The sequence below is a fragment of the Grammomys surdaster genome, unplaced genomic scaffold, assembly GCF_004785775.1.
Source record: "Grammomys surdaster isolate TR1022 unplaced genomic scaffold, NIH_TR_1.0 125934, whole genome shotgun sequence".
In the NCBI taxonomy this organism is placed as follows: domain Eukaryota; kingdom Metazoa; phylum Chordata; class Mammalia; order Rodentia; family Muridae; genus Grammomys; species Grammomys surdaster.
In genome coordinates, this window is record NW_021620757.1 from 3,470,232 (window position 1) to 3,479,170 (window position 8,939).

Consider the following 8,939-nt stretch of genomic DNA (forward strand, 5'->3'; position numbering starts at 1 on the left):
AGCTGTTGCTGTGGTACTGAATTTAGAGGTATGAGAGGCAGAGGAGTCGTCTGGTAATGGTAGGGGAATTTCAGGGAGTCACTGAGAACAGGAAACATGAGCTATGTGAGTCCCAGTGAGAGGGCCTTGAGAGCTGATTTTGTAAAATTATGAAAATGAAATATGTATTCTCAGGGAGCACCCAAGATGTTGTAGAGGTATAATGAGTGGAAAGAAACAAACTGAGATGAAATCTTTGTGGTATTTATCAAAGCTGGAGGGACTGAGCCATCTGAACTATTTGAAGCTAATATTTCTAACATTAGGCAGGACTTGGTATTTGTCTTGTTTTGGTTCAATATTTCCTGATTGTGTCCCCATTCCTCCATTTATGGAATAGAAATGCAAACTCCAAGCTTTTTTATATTAGATACATACATAAACTTTGCTTTTTCTATTTTATAGTAGTTAACTATTGAGAGATTATCTTGTGCCTCAGAAGAGATTTGGGAGTTTGAATTTTTAAACAGTTTTCAAGTTAAATTCTTAATGACAGGATAACTTTTCAAATTGTAATAAATATACGTTATATAATGAAATCTCCAGGAGCCTTTCTGAGCTAGGGATTTGAATGTGTTTGTTTGCGTGAGAGATGTCTCATGTATTCAACACCTGGTGCCCAGTTGACACTGTTTTGGAAGGTTATAGACTTTAAGAAATGGAACCTTGCTGGAGGAATAGTCACAGTGAGAAGAGAGACTTAGGAGTGGACAGGCTCCACCTGCTTCAGTTTGCTCTCTCACATTCCCATAAGACAATTGCCATCTCTTAGTTGTCTACTTGGTTTCATTCTGAAACTAGAAGACAAAATAAACTCTGTTCCATAAGTCAGTTTTCGTTATTGTGTTTCATTACAACAATGAAACATAACACAACAAGTCACTAAGTGACTTATTTATATATTATATTGCTTCCTAAATGTTTATTCCAGATACACCTTTAATGATAGACATCTGTGAAATATGTCTGCTTTTCTGTTCATGTTAATTCAAATTTATTACTTTTCACATAGTAACGTACTTTTGTTAGCCTTTGATAAAAGTGTGAAATACAACTGGTGATAGAGAAGCTTATAAATGCATATAATCACATTAATTTTTATACAGGAATCAGACTGAATGGCCAGATGTGATATAAATGTAGCTAAATTAGTTTGTCTTGATAACATAACTTGATAATATAACACAGTCCCTCCGCCATCCCCTCCCCTTCTCCTCAGAGTGTGTGGGTATCTCCTGACCATGGCACATCAAATCTCTCAAGGACAAGGGGATCGTCTCCCACTGAAACCAGAGAAGGCAGCCCAGGAACTAGATCCACAGATGGGCGACAGCTTTAGGGACAGCCCCTGCTACAGTTGTTGGTGGACCCAAATGAAGACTGAGCTGCACATCTGCCACAAATGTGTGCATGCTCTTCGGTTGATGGTTCAGTGTCTGAGATCCCCCAGTGGTCCAGGTCAGATAACACTGTTTGTCTTTCTGTGGAGTTCATATTCCTTCCAGGGCCACGATCCTTACCACAGCTCTTTAATAAAACCTGCTGACTGAGTCACTCATTGCATATCCAAAGTTTGACTGTGGATCTCTGCATCTTTTTCAGTCATCTGCTGTGTGGATCCTCTCAAAAGTCATTTACGCTAGGCTCCTGTCTGCAAGCATAACGGAATATCATTAATAGTGCCCGAGATTGGTGCTTGCTCTTGGGATGGGTTTCAATTTGGGCCAGTTATTGGTTGGTCATTCCATCAGTCTCTGCTCTATTTTTGTCCCTAAATTTCTTGTACCTAGGACAAATTTTGGGTTCAAAATTTTGTGGATGGATTGATGTCCTTATCCCTCCAATGAGGATCCTGTCTGATACAGGTGGTGGTCACTTCAGGTTCCATATTTCAACTGCTAGGAATCTCAGCTAATAACATATTCTTAAACTTCACATCTTATGATAACCTTCTATAATTCAGTTGAACAGTTTCTAGTGTTCAAAAAGTCCTAAACTCTCTCTACATGAAGATTTTTTTCTATCAACTTTAAGTATGACAGATTGAGAAAATTTATCTCCACTCTATTTCACCTAATTATCTTCCTCTTAAGTATATGCTGCTTTTTTCATGGTTTATTCTTCATGATTTTTTGAATATAAGATCCATGGGCACACATTACTCACAATTTAGAATTAATTTCTTTCCTCCTTGTAGAAGATACATTGCTAGCAATAAGGATATACTTGATAATTTTTAGTGAATAAATGAAGGTATATCTTCAATTTAGGCCGGCACTAGATTGCTTTTTTCATGATAACATAGTGTTTTATCTCTATTTCTATACATTGAATGTTATTTTTTATTTATTTCTGTATTGCATATAAAGTCTTTGGTAAGTTCCTTAAAATTCTGTAGGAATCTTTATGAAATCTTATCTGTTACAGAATATGAAATAAATGGTTTTCTGAAGTGTAATTTTCATTTGTTTTGCAGAGTACACACAAGAATAATAGAAGTACAGTACAGGCTGTACTGTATTAAAATGCTAGAAAATAGGTTTATAAAAAAACATGAAATGTAAAGGGAAAGCTTACAAGTCTCCCCTTATCTGTCACATTGTGGTTATAAATATAACATTCCAGAATGCTGCATTTAAACAAGTATGTGCTGAATAACTAGCCCAATCCCCAGGCTATTTCCCCAAATAATACAGCCCAAGATGGCTCTTTAGAATGGTTATCAGATAAGAGGAGAGAGTTTACCACTTTTGAGACGAGCATTTCAAACTTCCTACTTCAAAATTGTTAAGGCACGGATTGCACAAACATTACAGGATAAATAATTGTGGAAAAATTGCTATGGATTTTATAGTAAATTAGTCTCAGGAGTCTTTCTCTCTCTCTCTCTCTCTCTCTCTGTGTGTGTGTGTGTGTGCACGGGTGTGCATGTGTGTCTTTGCAGTTCAGTGATATTTATATAGCCAAGTAATAAATGAACATAACTTAAAAGCAAGTGTATGCAAGACTTTTTCTTTATTAAAATGGTGCATATTTTACTTCCAAAATAGAAGACTGTAATAGTGCTTTTTACTGCAAAAGAAAACACTGATTTTCCCTGAGATTGCTCTCTCTTTTGTTTTCTGATCACAGCTCTTGATGTAAAACAGTGTCACTTATATTCTACTCCACAAGGTGCCACAAGTATCTGTATTTTTCACATGGGTAACAGTGCTGTCCTAAATTCAGTTTGACCACAATTACTAAATATCTTTTGCCTAAAACAGCAAAGAGTGGAATTTCTCAAAGATCAAGGTACTCTTTTCTAATAAGTTACATTTTGCCAGACTGAGTAAGTTTTGCACAGATTGTGTTAATAAAAAGTAATGACATTCATACTAGGAAATTATGTAAAATAAAGATTTTGTTTCAGTTGAAATGGTGGGCAGCCCACTTTCCAAAAGTCCCTAAATAATGCTGAATACAAAAGGTTTTGGCTTTCTTAAAAGAATATATTCATTATTTCAACAAAGAAGTTACAGAAGATAATGGAATTAGTCTGGGATTCAAGTGAGTAGTGGCCCTTATTTTTGCTTCATTTTTGAAGTTATTTCTATGCTCTCAACTACAATGGCGAATAGAAATATTTGATACTTTCTTTATGTTGGTTCTGTAATATATGAAGGGATTCAGGACTTTGAATGGATATCTATGTTTTTGGAGTGAAGGTTACTGATCACTTGAAACATAGTATACAAGAGAAATGTTTTAATTTGAAATGTTGTCTATTGCAAGAGTCACTGCTTTGTTTTATGAACAAATGTACAAATTTGACTCAACTAAAGACACCATCCACTCAACAAAAAGAAATTCTGCATATTTTCCAATACAATGCTGACAATCCTGATATTGTAGTGAGAAGCTATATAAATAGGCACTCTGTGAAGCCTTTCTTCAACACAAACACATTCTTCACCTTTTATTTCTCTATTTATTCTTGCATCACTGTTTGTGTTCAACACTTCACATGGTCTTCCAACAGCAGAAGGGTGATTTCTCACTGTCAGCAATCTTTACCTTTCAGAGATAGGAGTATTCAAGTATTCGGGAAGGGAAAAATGGAAATATGTAAACTGTCCTGAGTAGGAGTGGTCAGTGAGTGCAATATATATATATATAAAACCTGTTGTTCCTCTGGACACTGCTGCTCAGGCTGCCCCTGTGCTCTCCCTCCTTTAAGGCCTTCTGTAGCAACTTGATTTATTTGCTGATAGAGGACAGTGTAGCTTTGTTTCAACTTTGCTTTTGCACTCTGGAAAAATTAAAACATGTAGCTAGATGACTTTTAAACACACATTGGTTAACAATATATTATTTTTTAAAACAAACTTTAAATCTCTGTTACATTGAATAGAATGGTCCACTTAGAGCACAGAAATCACTTCTAAAATGTGCTCACAGTGGCTGGGGAGAGATGGCTCAGCAGTTTAGAGTGCTTACTGCTCTTTCAGTGGCCCCAGAGTCAGTTCACAGTACCTACATAGCAATTGAAAACAGCTTGTAACTCCAGTTCTAGGGTATCTCGTACACTCTTCTTGCCTCCAGAGGCACCTACAAAGTATTTTATGCACATAAACTAAGGCAATGAAGCACATATACACATGAAAAGCAAATAAAGGAAAAGTAAATTTAAGGTAGCAATTATAAAATGATTTATGTAATTAAACATGTAACATTACTGATTTGCCCAGCAGATCAACCTTGTTTCAAGAATGTTATCTTCTCGTGTGTACATTACTAATTCTATTAACCTTATGCCAGATATGATCTCAAATTCAAGCAGCAGCTTAAGCAGGTGAAGCTACTGAAACTCAAGAAAACTTAATGACTTTTATAAGATCAGATAACTAGTAAGAGGAAATGTAAAAGTGTCGCCCTGCTTGCTCTTGACATATTTCAAATTCTTAACCACACAATAAGCTGCTGAGGTAAGAACCTTTAAATGAAGACAATGAAGCTCCCAAGTTACTCTAATTATTAGGAGTCAGACCAATCCTTGACTTTCTCAGAAACCCACAAAGTTCTGTGTCTTTGCCTAAGGCAGACATGGCAGGGCTATTTTGGATCTAGATCTAGAGCCTTGAACTAGTGAAGGTTTTGTTTTCTTGGAGCTTCGTTTTTCTCCCTGAGAAGACTAGATTAATTAATCTCATGGTCACTGTGTGTAGCTAATGTCCTGGAGACAGCCTGTACTCACTTTGTATAACATTGCTTGACTAGACTCATGGTGACTTTGTCCTATTATAGTTTTGGTTGACTCTGTACCATTCTCCTCTCCTGCCAGAAATAGTATATAAGATTCTGTATTTATTAAGCAACTTGGTTAGCATCAGACATAGGTTGAGTAAGACCCATTGATTCCAAGCTTTTCTAGCCTTCTGATCTCTTGTTCCCCTCTGTCAGAGCATTGACGCTGAAGAATCACCTGCTCATCTAGGTCACGAATGTCATATGGTAAGTATGTGTTTAACTAAGATTCCAATTTGAGAATCACACCTTTAAAGTCATATTCTTAACCAGTGTATTTTTGTCCTTATATAAAACTTTTAACAATGTCATTATAAAATAATATATAGCCTAACATGTAATAAAATTATAAGTGTTAGGTAATAGCAACTATATATAGTGCAGCGTTATTCATATCATTTCATATACTGACCCACAATTTCAGTCATTTGAAAAGCATGAAAAGTATGAGAAGCAGGCAAAGCATGATAATGGAAAGTTTACAGGTGTATAGAATTTTGCATGTAAATGTTCATTGCCTGGTGTTCTGTAGCCAAGTGTAATTTCTTGTCATGAAGGTTAGAGACATTTAAAGATGTCCTGTGTTTCCTCAAACATTTTTTTTCTTAAGTTAAAAAAAAAGAGAAAAAGAAAGCATATCACAAGAGATTAAAATCTAATTTTAAAATTATTTGAGACCCCCACAAACCAGGTCAAGTGCATTGAAGTCAAAGTTCAAATTACGCTGTGTAGGACAGAAGACTTTAAAGTCAAGGTGTGTAGAACAGTGAAAATCCACATATTTCGTTTACATAAGACACAAAATTGAGTTTAACTGGAGTTGGAGATGCCCTTTCAACTGAAACCTTAATGTTGGCCAGCAGGCTTACGTATTTGGTTTAGTGGTATATACAACTTTCACATTAGCTATTTTTTACAGAGAGTAAAACATACTACTTTCTAATTCATTCTTTATCAATCAGTGATAATGGAGCTGGAGGTCACAATCAAATTTTTCATTTGGATCTCCAATGTGTTCTTTCAACTGGCAGTCCTAGAGAATAAATAATAAATTCTAGAAAATGAACTAATGGCTAAATTGGGGTGTAAATAATTTATTTTTTATATGTTTCTTCTGTTTGTATTGTCTAGACAATATTTCTTTACTGTGGCTTGGCATTGGGAATTAGTTCTAGTTAACAAATTCAGGTAGTGTGAACATTTGTAGAAGTACCCACATTATAGACTGTGCAGCGATATCAGCATAAGACAGACAACCCATCTAGCCCAGAGCTGAGCGGTTTGTCTTTTCTGAATTAAGACATGACAATAACACCAGGCATTACCGATTATTTAACTCTGTAAACGTCACTTTTGGAGAAACCTACTCACAAGCTCCTAAGTTACCGTGAGTTGAACTTTTTCTCTGTCCACTGTAGAAGCTTCACTCTAAAGCTATCACGTCTTCAGAAAAATGCTTTTCCCCCCCACTCTACATGTTTCCCATAAATAAATGATAAGGATGCCTGTGTGCCCTCACAGATTCAGATTTACCCAAGGGATAACGAAAAGTGTAACACTTAATAGGGCATCAGTGGTCCTTCCTTCCTTCCTGAGATGAAGGGCCTTATTAGTTAAAGAGGTTACATGTAACATTGAACTCACTCACGCTTCTGTTGTCAGCAGTATGAGGACAGTGTCAGTTTTTTTTTTTATTATTCTGACAAGATGCCCAACAAGAAAGGGGGGTGAAGGAAGTTCAGCTCACATTCATTGGTTTAAGTCCACGGTATGAAATTGGTTGTAGCATCTGGTGAGGCAGAGGTAGTGAAAATTACTGGTAGAGGAAAACACTAAGATCCAAATAATGGAGTTTCATTCCCGACCCCCAAAGACTCCTATGAATCTCATAATACAAGTGCATTCAGTTCCCCAATAGAAGTTCCCAAGCAGCAAATGATTAGAGGTGAAAAGTGGAAAGTAAAGTCTTCTCTGAGACTGAAGGTAATTTACTACCTCTGAAGATAGGGGTAAACACTCTGATGCCCATTCTAGAATAGCAGAATACAAGGAGGTAGGGGATCAAAGCAATAAGAAATCCAATGAAGCAAACTAGTAGATCCATGTTGATCCAATGTGAAACAAGGTGGCAAAGTCTGAGGTCCAAACAGGACAGCCCTGTCCCTATTATTATGGTGACTGACTGAACTACAGATTGACATTATTTTATCTGGCTTCACTCATTGGCTGGGACTTGCTTTGCCAATTGTTCCATATTCTTGCCATTCGTAATTTCCTAGAATGTCTTCCTGGCTTCATGCATTGGCTTTTCAAGGGTTTCACAAAGGATCCTGACCCTCCTACATACTTCTTAGCTTTAAAGGCTATTCTTTGAAACTAAGGGGGATTTTTCTGATACCCAACAACTTCTAAACTTTGCACACAACATTAGGCCTGGCATCAGTTCAAGCAGAAGTGAGGACTTACAACCAGATTTCAGGAAAATAGCAGAGCTTGGACAGCCAAGCACAGTTCCAAGAATTCTAGACAATTTTCTTTTCATGTACAATTGTGCATATGCATTCATATTTGTGCATCTATGGGTAACCCCAGGTATGTTTATGTATGTGAACACACGTGGTTGTATATGTGGAAGATAGAGCTCTGTCAGCATCTCCTTCAATAACTTCTCAAACATAGTTTTTATTATTATTATTATTATTATTATTGTTTATATTTTTTTACACTCCAGATTTTATTCCCCCCTCTCTGTCCACCTTCCGGCTGTTTCACATTCCATACCTCCAACCCACTCCCCTGTTTCCACTAGGTAGTCCCACACCCTCCTCCCATCCCAACTGATCTCAATTTCCTGGGGCCTCCAGTCTCTTGAGGATTAGGTGTATCATCTCTGATTGAACACAGACCTGGTAGTCCTCTGTTGTATATGTGCTGGGGGCCTCATATCCCTGGTGTATGTTGCCTGGTTGGTGGTCCAGTGTTTGGGAGATCTGAGGGGTCCAGGTTAATTGAGACTGCTGCTCTTCCTACAGGTTCGCCCTCCTCAGGTTTTATTCAGCCTTTCCCTAATTCAACCACAGGGGTTCTGTCCATTGGTTGGGTGCAAAAGTAGTCTTCCCTGAACCTGGAACTCACCAATTTAGTTCAGTGGCTGGAAAACTAGACTCAAGAATCCTCCTGTTTTTGTTTCTCCAGTATTAGGATTCCGGACACATCTAGAGACACTTGGATTTTTATGCAGATTCTAGGGATCCAAAATTAGGTATTCATGTTTGAATGGGGCACACTTTGTGGAATGAGGCACCTCCCAAGACTGGGGAAAAACACTGGCCAGGTGCCTTGGTTTTTCTCATCTCCAACAAAAGTCTTTCAAATGAAATTTTATTTACCTACCTCACTCTGCAAGTGAGTGGAGTCTGGTTAATCTTTGAAGGGTTTAATAGCATCTTTCCCACTGTCCCAGTTGCAAGTTCTTAGGTGTGAGTTTATGCTAATTTCATCTGCAATCCCACCATTCTTTCCCAGGCTTTTGATGGTTTTCCTCCCTCTCCCTCTCCCTCTCCCTCTCCCTCTCCCTCTCCCTCTCCCTCTCCCTCTCCCTCTCCCTCTCCCTC

The 8,939-nt window shown here is 37.5% G+C and overlaps 1 pseudogene; it reads left to right on the plus strand.

Annotated features, from left to right (window-relative positions):
- The first annotated feature begins 1,280 nt into the window (after nt 1-1,280).
- Nucleotides 1,281-8,939, plus strand: part of LOC114608691 — a 64,701-nt pseudogene continuing 57,042 nt past the window's right edge.